Here is a 15,147-nt window from a genome sequence, read left to right as displayed (position 1 = left end):
ATAATTATATTATCTGTACTATCAAAATAAATCGACAGATACTAGGCTCAGTGGTAGATCGTCAGATGATAGATAGACGACAGATAGATAGATAGATATGTAAATATGTATTCTACCACTCTTGTAATATACATACCCATGCTACTCCAAAATCATGATAAACTTAAGTTTATCATTCCACATAGAATGCATATTCTACAATGTCGCTGAGGATAATGTTTAACTGATTTGATATTTTCTCCGTGAAAATACCCTAAGCACTCTGTAAAAGTTATCCATTTTTTCCACAATGATGTAAAAATTTGTATTAGATTTCAAGACAAATATTTGGCTTATTTCAATATATTGAACAAAAACAATAAAAATACTAAAGCAGGTTCAGCTACATGACATTTTATCTTTGTAAAGTCTTTGGTGCAATTACTTGTTACATAGCTTCTATTTTTTTTATTTACAAACTACATACTAATTTACATATAGATTAATACTAACATTCAAATGCATTCCGGGGGCAGGGTGGTGGCACACCTGGTTGAGCGCACATGTGGCATTACACAAGGACCCAGTTTCAAGTCCCCGGTCCCCACCTTCAGGTGGGGAAGCTTCACAAGTGGTGCAAGGCTGCAGGTCTTTTCTCTCTCTCTCTCTTACTCTTCCTCTCTCTCTCTCTCTCACTCACTCTTCCTCTCTCTCTCTCTCTCTCTCACTCACTCACTCTTCCTCTCTCTCTCTCTCTCTCACTCACTCTTCCTCTCTCTCTCTCTCTCTCACTCACTCTTCCTCTCTCTCTCACTCACTCTTCCTCTCTCTCTCTCTCTCACTCTTCCTCTCTCTCTCTCACTCACTCTTCCTCTCTCTCTCTCTCTCACTCACTCTTCCTCTCTCTCTCTCTCACTCACTCTTCCTCTCTCTCTCTCTCTCTCACTCACTCTTCCTCTCTCTCTCTCTCTCACTCACTCTTCCTCTCTCTCTCTCTCACTCACTCTTCCTCTCTCTCTCTCTCTCTCACTCACTCTTCCTCTCTCTCTCTCTCTCACTCACTCTTCCTCTCTCTCTCTCTCTCACTCACTCTTCCTCTCTCTCTCTCTCTCTCTCACTCACTCTTCCTCTCTCTCTCTCTCACTCACTCTTCCTCTCTCTCTCTCTCTCACTCATTCTTCCTCTCTCTCTCTCTCTCTCTCTCTCTCACTCACTCTTCCTCTCTCTCTCTCTCACTCACTCTTTCTCTCTCTCTCTATATATATATATTCATATTCATATACAAACACATATCCCTCTTCCTCTAAATTTCTGGCTATCCAATAAATAAAGGTAATAAAATTTAATTTAAAAAACTTAAAAAAATTCATTATGAAATTTCTCCAGTTCTAAATATATTGGCAATACTAATAAAATAGAAAGCATTATGGGAGAAATAGACCAGCTCCAGTGTAATTCATAAATAAATTAAATGAAACCTTTACTACTATTTAGTGTTCTCAGAGTGATTAGATATAACCAGATCATACATAATGTAAGACAAAATCAGCAAGCATTTCTGACAAAGGTTTATTTCCATCACTTAAGTTTATTCCTTACTCTATTTTTTACTAATAGGATATAGGTCATATTGACAAGTAGTTATTGATGGCACTAATGAAAGGAATTCTTTCATTCCTCCTAACATTTATCAGATTTGTTTTGTCTTCCGACTGGGTTTCAAAGATTCTTTTAAGTTCTCAGGACACAGAACTGAATGAAAACTCCACCTGTAGAGCTAGTTATCGCTAGTTCTGCAGCTGCCATCTTTGCTGGATTATGGGAAAAGGGTGATTGGCACACACTCAGCATTATACATCTTTACTGAAAATAAGGAGTCCCAGATGTCACAGAAGCATTTTTCTTCACACTTTTCCCTCACTTTTCTTCCTTTGCAAATCCAAGATGACTCATAAATAGTACCTTTAGGATGACAGTGCCCAGCATCCTGTTGTCTGTGCCGGCCCTCTCTCACAATGTTTCCGCTCAGTGGGATTCTGTTCCTGTTGCCCATTGGCTTTACTTATTGCTAGAAGGCAAACAGGAGCCAGTATTAAATGTGTGAGTCAGTTTATTAATACAAAATCTCCTTTCCAGTGTAACTGGACCTGAATATAAATTTCCTGCTTATGCTTTGCTTGTACATAGCTTGTAGAGTTTTAGAAGTTTGGGGAATAACTTCTGAAGTAAATCAATGCCTAATACAATGTGTGCAAGTATGTCAGCCTATCTGTATATTATTTGTCTGCCAGGGTACTAATAAAATATTGGAAAGAGAATTAGATTTGTAGTCAAAATGCAGATAGTTTATTACAATATTCTCATGGAAGTCTTCTAACTTTGGGTAGGCAGGTTTTTAAAAAGACATTGCTTCTTCAAAACTAAGACAGAATCAATTGAAAAAGGCAATTAATGTGGAAACCATTGTGTTCTAGTAGCAAATGTGGAAAATGTGATCTGCAGATAATATAATTGTGTTGTTTTGAGGTTAAAGTGAATTAGGGTTACTTTTTTTTTTGAGCAACACAGGAAGTAACTGGACATCTTTTCTTAATTCCATCTGGTTCACAGATGTTATTTATTGTGAAAATTAGAAATGCATGAAGACCATATGGAAAATCTGTATTGAAACACATTTATTTTCACAAGAAAATAAATTTCAATAGATACTATAGACAAGTTTAGAGAGCATATGTTACATAATTCTCAAGTTGAAAGAAATCCTTTTATTAGTCATTTTTCCAACTAACAATTCTCATCCAGAATTGTATTCAATATTTTTCACTTGTTCAAAAGAAGACTGTGAAATAAAACATTTAAAAAAGATATTTTCTAAAAATGTTTGGATACACTTGGACTTATATTAGGAAGATCCATTCATTTTCTGATGTTATTGATAAACGACTTATTTGGAATTATCTATTTGGAAAATCTGCTGCACTCTTTGTTTTACTTCACCTTAACTTTAAAGAAATCTTTAACTAAATAGTTAATCTTCTAGGATGTAATATAATTCTTACAAAGACTTGGTATTAAGTGCAAAAGAAAACCATTATGATTATGATATATCCTAAGGAACACAACACACACATCCAAAAAGATCTGTGTACACCTATCTTCACAGCAGCGCAATTTGAAATAGCCAAAACTGGAAGCAACCCAGGTGTCCAACAACAGATGAGTGGCTGAGCAAGTTGTGGTATATATATATACCACAACTTGCTCAGCTCAACTTGCTCACAACTTGTGGTATATATATATATATATATATATATATATATATATATCAGCTATAAAAAAATGGTGACTTCACCATTTTCAGCTGATTTTGGATGGACCTTGAAAAATTCATGTTAAGTGAAATAAGTCAGAAACAGAAAGATGAATATGGGGTGATCTTACTCTCAGGCAGAAGTTGAAAAACAAGATCAGAAGAGAAAACACAAGTAGAAACTGAACTGGAATTGGCATATTGCATAAAAGTAAAAGACTCTGGGGTGGGTGGGTGGGGAGAATACAGGTCCAAGAAGGATTCAGAGGACCTAGTGGGGGTCGTAGTGTTATATGGAAAACTGGGAAACGTTATGCATGTACAAATTATTGTATTTACTGTCGAATGCAAAACATTAATCCCCCAATAAAGAAGTTAAAAAAGTAAAAATTAAATATTAAAAAGATTATGTTGGGTATCCATTTATATAATAAAATTTACACAAACATGTAGATGACCAATAAAATAGGTAGATGGGAGATTGGGAACAGACAGGTAAATAGTTCATATTCAGTATCCAGCTTTGCATCACACCAGCCTTATACAAGGAAATAATCTGACTAGTATCAAGTGTGTAATGCACTCTGTGGTGACTGCCTGCATACCCGGTGATCCAGAGCCGGAATCACTGAACCTTATTTCTCTACTGTTCTTTCTACTGAGGGATAAATTCACAAATGCTCATATACTGTCAGACTACTCCCTGTGGGTCCTCTAAAAGGAAAAGGCTATAAGTTCATCACCACTGCTGAGCCAAGCACTGTATGATTTCACCAAGTAGTGGACAGGACTGCAAATGTGTTTTCCCAGCCTCACATGGGGAGTTGTGTGACTATGCCTGGAACTGCAGGTCAGGCGCCCATGCTGAGATAACAACCTGAAGGCCCAGTGAACAGGGCATCACTGTGGACAACAGCTTTCTTTTTAAGCCAACAAGACTCCCCTTAATTATGGCCTCATCAAGTCCCAGTTAGATGTGTACTAGACAAAAATAGGAGTGGGAAGGGAGAATTGGAGGAGGTGGATGCATGGTACAAGTGCTTGCCTGTGCCTTTTCCACATCTGTAATCAATCTGAATGTCTGAATCCACGAGGACAGGCTGCACCCTCTCCAGTTCCTCGCCCTCTCGGCTGTGTCTCCCTGACCTGGTGCATATTGCTAACATGGCGTTCAGTCCACATTAGAAGAATTTAGATCTGATGTCATAAAGCTGAATGTTATTTAGATTCAAGCAGGGTAACCTAAAAGCTTTTCCTGAGAAGGCAGTGCCTAGTTATCTTTTTTTTTTTTTCACAGATAGAATTTGTCTTTGGGAAAAATGGAGGAGAAGTAAACAAACAGAATAAGCAACAAATGCCTCCAAGATGCCCACTAGATCTATTCTCCAGAGACTTAGGAGATCTTGGAAATCACACACAAGGCCTAAAGATCTTCACGTGACTTTTTAGCCCAGAAACCACCCCACAAATTAACTGTTTAGATGATTAGAACACTCAGTGTATTATTCTGACATAATTATTTAAGAATACAAGTCTAGGGCAATTACTGAGTATCTGAAACTAAAAACTCGACAATCAAATTAAAATCAATGCTAGCATTTGATTTTAGACCTATGTGTACCTTTTAAAATTCTGATAGGCTCTATAATTTTTTGGTATTGATCTATGTCAATGGAAAAACGCACCAGCATCAATTTCGATGACTTGGAAATGTTCATGAGATCTCTGGAAAACATTTCATCTATCTTAGCATTCTCCACTATGGGTGTTAGCAAATTTATCCTTTATGAGCTTGTATTTTTGCCTGAGCAGATCAAGTGTTCATCTGCTATGTGAGTGGAATCACCCGTGTTAGAAAAATGACTGTGTAAGGGTTTTGAGGCTTATTTGTTTGCTTTCCAGTTTCTGCACTTATCAGGGTATATTTATAACAAAATACTTTTTGAATAAAATATAACTGTATGAATGGGTCTCTGGTACAGGTTGGTCAGATTTTTTTTTTTTTTTTAGAGTATAACTGGCCTGCATAGAGTTATGGAGTAAATTTTTTTCAAGGGACGACATTAATTCCCATCTTTGCGACTTGAGCATTCTCTTCCTGGTGTGTGTGTTCAGTTGATTCTCCAAACCTTGGTCATAGTCTTGCTGACCTTGGTTGCCTAGTTACAAAATCCTCTTTGTGACTTGTGAAGTGCTTGTGTGGATGGAAAGAAATGTATTTTTTTTCCCTAAAGTAAATTCAAGAGTTTACTTTTCAGAGTAGAACCTATTAAAGTCAGCATGTCTTGCTAAATTTAGAACTTGTACTAAAATGATGAACTGGAATTTTTTCTGTCCAAATCCTATTTAATATTTCAACATTTGTGTCTTGGTTCTAGGGACTTTCAGAAATTGTTGTAATTTAAACAGCTTATAACTGAGACAGCTTTATAAATAATAAATGTAAGAATATGTTGTTATTCTATGTGTCCTGAAGACAGATATTTATAATGAATTAACATACAATATATGCTGATTTTTCCTTCCTTTCCATAAGTGAAACTGAAAGAAGTTCTATTGTTCACAGTTTTTATGATAAAAAATATTGCTTGATATACGTTTCTTAATATTCAGTGCCATAAAACTGCTTTTATAAAGTTCCATATCCTTACTCTAGCCTCAAATAATAATAATAATAATAATAATAATAATAATAACAACAACAACATTACCAGTCACAAGTATTTGTTTACAGTCTTACATCTGGGTTCTCAAATGTGTCCCTGAGCACAAGATCACTCGTATGTATTTGCAATTGGGCATTATTCCATTTAAGTTCTTAAAACACACAAAAATAAGGACACGTTTTTGTCGTGAGGGTGGAGAAATTTCATTCCTGAAGCTATCTTAGATCAGAGCGGGGCAGTGGGGGGGGCGGTTAACTGAGCATAATCACTGACTTCAAGCCAGATATAAGTTGGTTAGATGAGAGATCCAGTTTGCTTCTTAGACACTTGCAGTCTAGTCCCACTGAAACCAGCATAATCAGTACCAGCTGTTTTGACTGCTGCTTTTTTGTTTTGTTTTGGACAAGAGCCAATCTGACTTGAGAGCACCCACACCAGGAAGGAGCATAAAGAATGCCACCTTTGCAGGTGGGCCTGACTCTTTCAAGCCACTCCCCTCCAGCAGTTCATCTCTAGGCCAGGAGGACTCAAGCAAAGGTAAGATGGTGAGAATGGGAGGGCAGCTCCCTCCTTAAAGGACAGCTGAGTAGGTAGAAGCCACAGCCAGAGAGGAAAACAAGATCTCTGCTCACCATGGACTTTATGAAGGAGGAATTTCCCGGCAACAATGTGACAAGTGATTTCCCGGGACATCAGTTTCCGGAAGGCTTATTGATAACTACAAATCACACATATGGTCTCTGGGTCTCTCAATTTAGCTGCTCATAGTTATGTTTTCCTTTCATGGACATAGCAAACAAAGAGTGAGTCTTAAAAAATGGATAAATAAAAGATCTTTTCCATATATCAGATCATATCCCTCCCAAACTATACAGACATAAAATATTGTGTAACTGAAGCATATGTAAGACTTCATTTGAGAGGTCTATTAAAACTTATTCAGCTGCTTGATGCCCAAACCTGGGTTTGCAAACTCTGCGTGTCTCCTTACTGACAATTCTATTCTATGACATACTGGCCTTCTCATATTCTTTGATCAATAGTGATTTTTTTTTTTTTTTTACTAAGAAATGTTCACAGTTTGACCAAACCATGCAGTGGAAATGAAGGTAGCACCAAGGATAAAGTGTCAGACTCTCAGCTTGAGGTCTTGAGCTTAATTTCAAACATTAGATGTGCCAGAGTAATACTCTGGTTCGTTCTATCTATCTATCTATCTATCTATCTATCTATCTATCTATCTATCTCCCTCTCCCTCTCCCTCCCTCTCTCTCTCTCTCTCTCTCTCCCTCTCTCTGTCCCTCTCCCTCTCTCTCTCTCTCCCTCTCTCTGTCCCTCTCCCTCTCTCTCTCCCTCTCCCTCTCTTCCTCTCCCTCTTCCCCTCTCCCTCTCCCTCTCCCTCTCCCTCTTTCTCATATATATGAATAAATCATTGAATAAACTATAGACTTCTAAGTTAGCTAGCAAACTAAAGCAATAAAACAAAACTTTGAAATGAAAAAGTTTTGTTTTAGACAATAAGGAACGTTTAAGTGTGCTAGAAGTAGCAGATAGTAAACAGAACTGTTTGCAGTGTTATTTGGCAGGAAGATAGTGAAAAGAATGTTAATATTAAAGACATCAGAACCAGCAGGAGACCAGAGGATGAATGAAAACCTCTCCTCCTAAGGAATCTCATCTCCTTTTTGTAATTTTAGATTCAATCATCAAGAGAACAAGTTGAACCAAGTTCTAAACATAATTGGGACTATACAGAGAAATGAAAAAAAAATGCCTATTTCCCCCAAAGCACTGACTAAAAAGATATGCATCTTCTAGTGTTTAATATGCTTCAAATACCGGTGCTTTATCACAATCATTTTAACGCCATATGGCGGGTCTGAAGTGATTTCTCTGCAGCAAGGATTGAGTTATGAGGAACACATTTGAATTGCTTGATGTTGTCTTTGTTTTTCACTGAATTAATCAATATATGTGACAAAGTAAGCCCACAGCTGATCAGGTTAGAATTCACCCTTACAAGGTAATGCCATGATGGCAACATTTACAACACAGGAAATTCAAGGCTTTCTGGCTTATCATATTCTTTTAATGCTTGATATCCTTGGAGATGGTTGGCTGATGTCTTTACAGTTTCAGAGAATTGTATTGCCAAACTGTGTGTATATGGCTTCCCCCCAACTCTGTACGCTATGGTCTTTGAAGTCCTGAGCTCTTCTTGGGTAACTGGTAAGAGACTGGTGCAGAATAGATGCTCAGCTAGCATCTGTTAAGAGACTGTGTTATCTGTACATGTGGAGATTGGAGCTTTGAAAGTCTGGTATGTGAATTTATGTACAAGAATGAGTGACAGAAGAGTAAAGGATTTACAGTACTTGTTTCAAAGGTTGTGTGCAAACCATAGATGAATTAACTGTTCTATGATATCCTTATCTGTTAGTGCTAATTGTTCAGTGCAATGTGTAATATTCAGCAAGCAAACTGAAACCTAAACTGTGTTTAATAGCTACCTCTGCATATGTTAAGTTAATTTATTCAGTTTTCTGTAGAGTTTGTTTACAAGAAATAGCATTTCAAAATCTGGAAAACATATAAGAAGAAAATAGCTTTGTCTATGCTTTCGGCAACAGGAAAGGAAATACAGATCAATAACTGTCTCTAATTAATTGATTTTGATATTTGAAACAAGTGGCTGGGTGCATCTCCTACTTTTGTGGGATAGTTTAACTTCCAATTTAAAGTCATCCGTGAAGAAAAAAATAGGCAATTACTTTATTTACTCTGAAGATAGTCTTTAACTTTTCATTGTTATAATGTTGCTGCATATAACACCTTGCTCATTTTCACACTGAGATATCCCTTAAATCCACTGGTAAGACATTGGGGTATTGTCTAAGATATTAGTAGACTCAGAAATGAATGGTTCTTCACCAAAAAAAAAAAAAAAAAAAACACTGTCAGAGAATCTAACATGGACTATTCTTTTCTATTTTATTTTATTTATAAAAAGGAAACATTGAAAAAAAAAAACATAGGATAAGAGGGGTACAACTCCACACAATTCCCACCACCAGATCTATGTATCCCATCCCCTCCCCTGATATTCTTAAGGCACTTCAATTTATTCCTGACTTCTGCTTCTGGTCAATCACAGCGGCACAATGGGGGTGTACACATATATGCTTATTTTTGATTCCCAATCAAAACTATAATCATTTTAAAATAGATGTATGAGACTCAAAGACTGAAGTTATTTTTAAGACTTCACTTTAGTCTGGGAGTATCATGTATCTAGATAAAAGTATCCGACTCATATTCACTGTGTATTCAGAATTCATGAAGCTCAATTAACATATATGCATATACCTGTGGGTGTATGTTAAGCCTCTTAGTGGTCACTTGGGAGGTTAAAGTCCTAATCCGACAACTGGGAAAAGGGGTCACCTGAAAAGTGCGTCTGCCTGGGGGTGTGAATCGACCCGTCAGTGTCCATGTCCAGTGGAGAAGCAATTACAGAAGCCAGACCTCCTACCTTTCTGCATCCCCAAAATAATCTTTACCCATACTTTCAGTGGAGGAGAAATGATAGGAAGAAGAGAATAAGAGAGCTCTGAACTTCAATTCCATCAGGACCCAGAGAGAGAAGAGGAAAAAGAGAGGGACATTTGGATGTAGGGTTATATGTAGCTTAGAAAGGAAGAGAAGATCGGACTTTAAAAGGGGATGAGGCCGTTAAAGACAGATAAAGACAGATTGGTTGTAGAAATACTACTTAACCCGTATCGGCAACTTTAAGAAAACAGTGTAACTTACAATAGAGGGGTTGGGAATTCAGAACTCTGGTGGTAGGAATGGTATGGAATTATACCCCTGTTGGCATGTAATTTTGTAAATCAATATTAAATCACTAATAAAAAACAGAAAGAAAAGCAAGTGCACCTGCTTTGTCATGCACACAACCCAGGTTCAAGCCCAATGCCCACCATAGAGGTATGGGAACTTCCTCCCTCTCTCTATCTGAAAATGTTGGCTCAGAGCATTGAAACCCTGTGAAGGCCAAAGCAGATAATAGTAATATTGTGATGAATACATCTCTTTGGATGCCTTGCCATTATATTTTTGAAGTAGCTTAGTAGTCAGTCTGTGGCATATTTTATTGACTTATCCAGTAGCATTGAACTTTTATGCTTCAATTTGGAATTCATTTGACAAAAGAGATGGAGCTCACATGGAACCAAAACTCATGAAAAATGTAAGTGATGAAATTGGGTTGGACCGTTTTTAGTCCCTAAATAGCCTGTGTTCTTAATAGTTCTGGGATTGATTTTTGTTTCTGCATGGCTCACTTATTTGCAGGAAGAAACAATTGCAAAGGTTTTCCAAATTCCTTGTGTAAAGGAATAGATAGACCCTCGCCCCAGATGTCCATTCTTAATAATACTCCTTTGATGAAGTCATTTTAGGCTGTTTATATAAAGCAATTATTTATAGCCTCACTTAGTACTTTCATCTTGGAAGAATTATGGAGCAATCAGGAAGCAGAGAGGAATCTGACTTGGAGGGTGTCCGATGGACTGTCAGGATTCCACAAGGCATCCAGATGCAGTTAGCGGGGCTGGTGGTGGCACACCTGGTTGAGTGCACATCTTACAATGTGCAAGGATCCGGGTTCAAGACCCCAGTGGCAACCTGCAGAAAGAAAGCTTTGCCTGGTGAATCAGGGCTGCAGGTGTCTCTCTAGCTCCTTCTTCCTTCCATATTCTTGGCTATCTCTATTAAATAAAGATAATTTAAAAGAAAAGACAGAATAAATTAGGATCACTAAAAGTTTTAATCTGTATTTTTGAAAAACAGATGACTGGAAATTCCCTATGGTCTCCTAGCTTGATTCTTAGCCATTCCCAATTTAAACTTACAATGTAACTTGAACTGTTTAATTCAGAAATGAGTTGGTTAATCAACAGAGGCTAATTTCCTATTTCACTGGTATGTTTGTAGGGCCTTTGTCCAAAAAGAGAACAAAGATTTTAAATACAAAAAGTTAAAGAATACTTCCCGGTTTGTCATGTGTAACCTTAAAGGTAACTCCAGGGCAAAAGTGGCATTTTAAAGTTGAGACTAAACCTCTGTAGAAAGCTCACCATAAAGTGAGTCCCCGCTAGAGAGTCTGTGGTATCAGCTATAACAGGACAGCTGCAATTTTGTGGGATTTATTTCCATGGAAAATGAGAGCTCCTCTCTAAACCTTCTTTAATTATATATGTTTAGAAAGGACTTTTTTTGTCCCTTGAGGTTGGTCTATGCTGACTTGAACACTGAGTCTTTGGAATTATAGTGTATTTTCTGTCTTATTTAAGTTGATTGTTGATTTCAGCGTTTCTCTTTTTCAAATGATGTCTAAGTAATATGTCAAAATAAGGATTTCAAATAATCACATGATTTTTAAATCCTTAATTAGTAAATAAGAGTAAAGATTCATGTTCGATTCCATCAATGCATTAATCTATTTCATGTTCTGACAAATGTCTTCTTAGATTTTGACAGTGTTGAATGTTAGAACTATAACTGTAAAAAAAAAAAAAAGTTGAACAGACTTCATGCCCCTGTGAAGCTCCTAGTTCATTAAAATCAATAGTTTATTTAAGAGTAATATTAGCCTGCTACAAGCCATACACCTCAGATTAATCTAAAATGTTACATATAAATAAAGACATCATCACTAATGTTGTCATATTTGAAACAAATATTTGTAGCAATGAAGTCTGATTAGATAAGGATAATGTTGAATAATTATTTTCCTTGTCATAGAGATTTAGATCGGACAACATGAATTTGTGACAATAACTTAATTGTAACTTATATTTTAAAAAAAAACTAGTGCTTAGTATTCTACTATTTGTTTCTTTATATTTTTCCCAATGAAAACAGAGGAAACCTTATTTTTATATATGATTGAACTTACTACTTCACACTTGATTGACGGCTTTGTAGAAACTTTAACTGTCTTAATGCTGTGCATGTTCAGATCCCTCATATAAGTCCCACTGCTGTGCTCCAGACTTTTAGCAGGTGCATTTTTCTTAACGATGTCCCTTTTAAAATAAGGGGCAGAGGCCCCTGGGCCTGAACCAATTTTAAACACACGTATTAAGGATTAGGAAGCTATCTAGTGAAACAGACTTGGCGGATTCAAACAATGAATCACTGTGTTTAATAAAGCCAGTTAGAAGCTCATATTAATTCTGTAACCAACTAAAACATTTAACTGAGTTAGAAACCTTTTCTCTTGGCTTCCCCTTCTTTTCTCAGCAACTACTTCCCTGAATCACATAGCATTTTCCCTCTTCAGCTCAAATAACCTTGCTGCTTACTAGCCAGGGTTTCAGGTCCCACCACCAGCACTAAACTGTGCTCTGGTTACCCTCTACCTTTCTCAAATGGACAAATATATATATTTTAAAATAAATAAACCATAACAGATTTTAAAATAAATAAACCATAACAGAATGCATAAAAACCCTTCACCGTCCCGCTATTGAAGCTTCACAGAAAAACGTAGCTGTCACAAGACGCACTCACAACATGTCAAACCTTCTAGAGCCTTGTTCTTGGACTTTCAAAACTGCGAGAAATAAATTTCTCTGAATCCACACTCCCAGAGGGTTAAAGAATAGGAAAGCTATTAGGGGAGGGGAGGAGATACGGAGTTCTGGTGGTGGGAATTGTGTGGAATTGTACCCCTATTATCCTATGGTCTTCTCAGTGTTTCCATTTTATAAATAAACAACTTTAAAAATTACCTTGTTTATAAGCTCTCTCCCCTCAAAAAAGAAAAGTTTTCTCATTATAATTATGATTTCACATTCCTAAAGGAAAGTATGGTATTTTAATGCAGGTTATTTTAATCCCAAAATGGTGTGAATTGTCTCTAGAAAGAAGCCAAAAATATTTGTATGAAATTAAGACTTTACTATTTTTATTCTTTCCTCTTATATCAGGAATAGGAGTTAATTACAGTGTCTTATGTTAGAAATATTAAAATTGAGGAAATTAGTAGTACATATAAGATTTGTTAAAGTACAAAGTTTAATAAGCTAAAGAAAAATGTAGTGAGATAACATTCAAACCACATTTTAAGATTTTTCATTTTAGAATAATTACTCAATAATAATGTCATCTTTGTATATAGGTCCTCTACAGTATATTTGAAAACTCTCTTATTAATAACCTCTATATGCCAGAAAAATATCCTATAGGAAGACAGAAATGGAAAAATAATAATGCTGATTTTATAGAACACAGACTTAAAGATTACTGTCACATTTACATTTGCTTCATTTTGTGTGTGAAGTTGAAAATCATTGGGCATTGACCTGAATCAATGTAGGAAGTATTATGTGCTATTGGGTTCTTTAGGTGAAATTGCAATACTTTGAACTTTATGAAAGGCAAGAAATTGGACTAATATGTCTGAAGCATTCTGGAAGTGAATTATAATAAAATAATGTAGGAATTATATACAGAAAGTAAACAGGCTATTCTAGGAGCTAACTAGTCATTCCAGATATGGAGTTCCTGAAATAAAAACGAAAGCACTGTATCAAAAGTATGCAGTGACATGAGTATAATGACTATTTTCTGTTAAAAGAAACAAATAAGCCCTTATAAATAATAAGCAGCTTTTTAATTTTTACTCTTTCTTTCTTTCTTTCTTTCTTTCTTTCTTTCTTTCTTTCTTTCTTTCTTTCTTCTTTTTTTTACTAGAGTACTGCTAAGCTCTGCCTTATGGTGGTGTGGGGGATTGAATCTGGGAGTCTGGAGTCTCAGGCTTGAGAGTCTGTTTGCATAACCATCAGTCTACCTCCCCCACCCAGTGAGTGGATTTTAAAAATGTACAACGTCCTATGCTTGTATTGAATATGTTTCAGAAATATGAAAAGGCATTTTCAACAGTGGCCTTGTGGACATGATTAACATTGATAAACTGTCAAAACATAACCGTATCTCCATTTTAGTTTTCATGAGTAACTATAGTTAGTAAAGACATTTTTCTACACTTTATGGTACTTCTTTTGTCTATACATTTCTTAGGTGTCTTGGAGTAGTAGGAATCATTGGATTAATAATTATACTTGATTAAAAATGATTTGGGTATGATCTCTGATTTGCATAGTCAATATAAGTAAAGAAGAATGAGGGTAAAACAAAAATGCAGGAAAATGAGACACTAGAAGTTTTTAAAAGGTGAATCTCATCTTAAGGCCTGTTAACAAAAGTCACCATTAGGAACTACTCACCTATGAGGAAGACTGTGATCTGGACTGCTGGAAATGTCTGTGACCCTTGGTGTCTTGAGTCTGCGGAAAGTCTAAATCATCTTCAGTGTAAAGTTTAGCGCCACCTGGAACGTAGCTTCACATAAGTTGCGCCTGGCAGGTGAAATAAACAAAATGATACTTTCTTTTCAATAAATGAGAACTGCATCACCTCTATAAATGATTTTTTTTTCTTTCAAACTTCTCTGAATGTTACAAAAACATGGCAATATATCCAAATAATCAAAAGAAGGCATCTTCATCATCTTAATACACCAGGGCTGTACTAGGATATGGACCCAAGAAATTAAGCAGGCATTATTACTTTATCCCTGCTGTTCAGAAACGAATAAAAACACATTAATAATAAAGTGAAGGCAAATATAAAAGGCCATGTAACACAATGAAGCAGTAGGAAAAGCAAACACCAGGCAATTAAATGCACACCTTAAAATCGTTCTCATCACTGGTAAAATACCAGACTCATCTCATTCCTTCGATGTACTGGTGACAAGGTCGAGGAAACAAATAGTTGTGACTTTTTCAAAGAGGAGGGACAAGGACATCTTAAGTGCAAATAAGGGGGCTCTGTGGAAATAGGTTGACATCAGAAGCTAAAGTATTTTATAAAAGTGACAGAGAGAGAAAGAGCCAGAAAGGGAATGAGCATTTACACACTCAGTTGATAACGTGTGTTACTATGAGCCAGGACTAGAGTTCAAGCTCAAGGTTCCTGCCTGCAGGAAGGAAGGTTCAAGAGCGGTGAAGCAGTGCTGCAAGGATCTTTCTACCCCTCTTTAGTTCCCCTTGCCCTTTCAACTTCTTTCTAAAAGGGGGGGGGGGGAGGCAGAAATAGAGAAAGAAGAATAAAATGGGT

General features: G+C 36.4%; 1 long non-coding RNA gene across 2 annotated transcripts in view; it reads right to left on the bottom strand.

The window, feature by feature from the left end:
* LOC132534764 (uncharacterized) overlaps window positions 1-15,147 on the bottom strand; it is a 64,940-nt gene that overhangs the window by 37,499 nt on the left and 12,294 nt on the right. For both annotated transcript variants that reach the window (XR_009546477.1, XR_009546478.1), the window contains exon 2: window positions 14,253-14,384. This is a non-coding gene — a long non-coding RNA (uncharacterized LOC132534764). The remainder of the gene's footprint in view (window positions 1-14,252; window positions 14,385-15,147) is intronic.

Source organism: Erinaceus europaeus, chromosome 19 (assembly GCF_950295315.1).
Source record: "Erinaceus europaeus chromosome 19, mEriEur2.1, whole genome shotgun sequence".
In the NCBI taxonomy this organism is placed as follows: Eukaryota; Metazoa; Chordata; class Mammalia; order Eulipotyphla; family Erinaceidae; genus Erinaceus; species Erinaceus europaeus.
The sequence above is the reverse complement of the archived record's forward strand: the minus strand, read 5'-3'. Positions and strand labels throughout refer to the sequence as shown.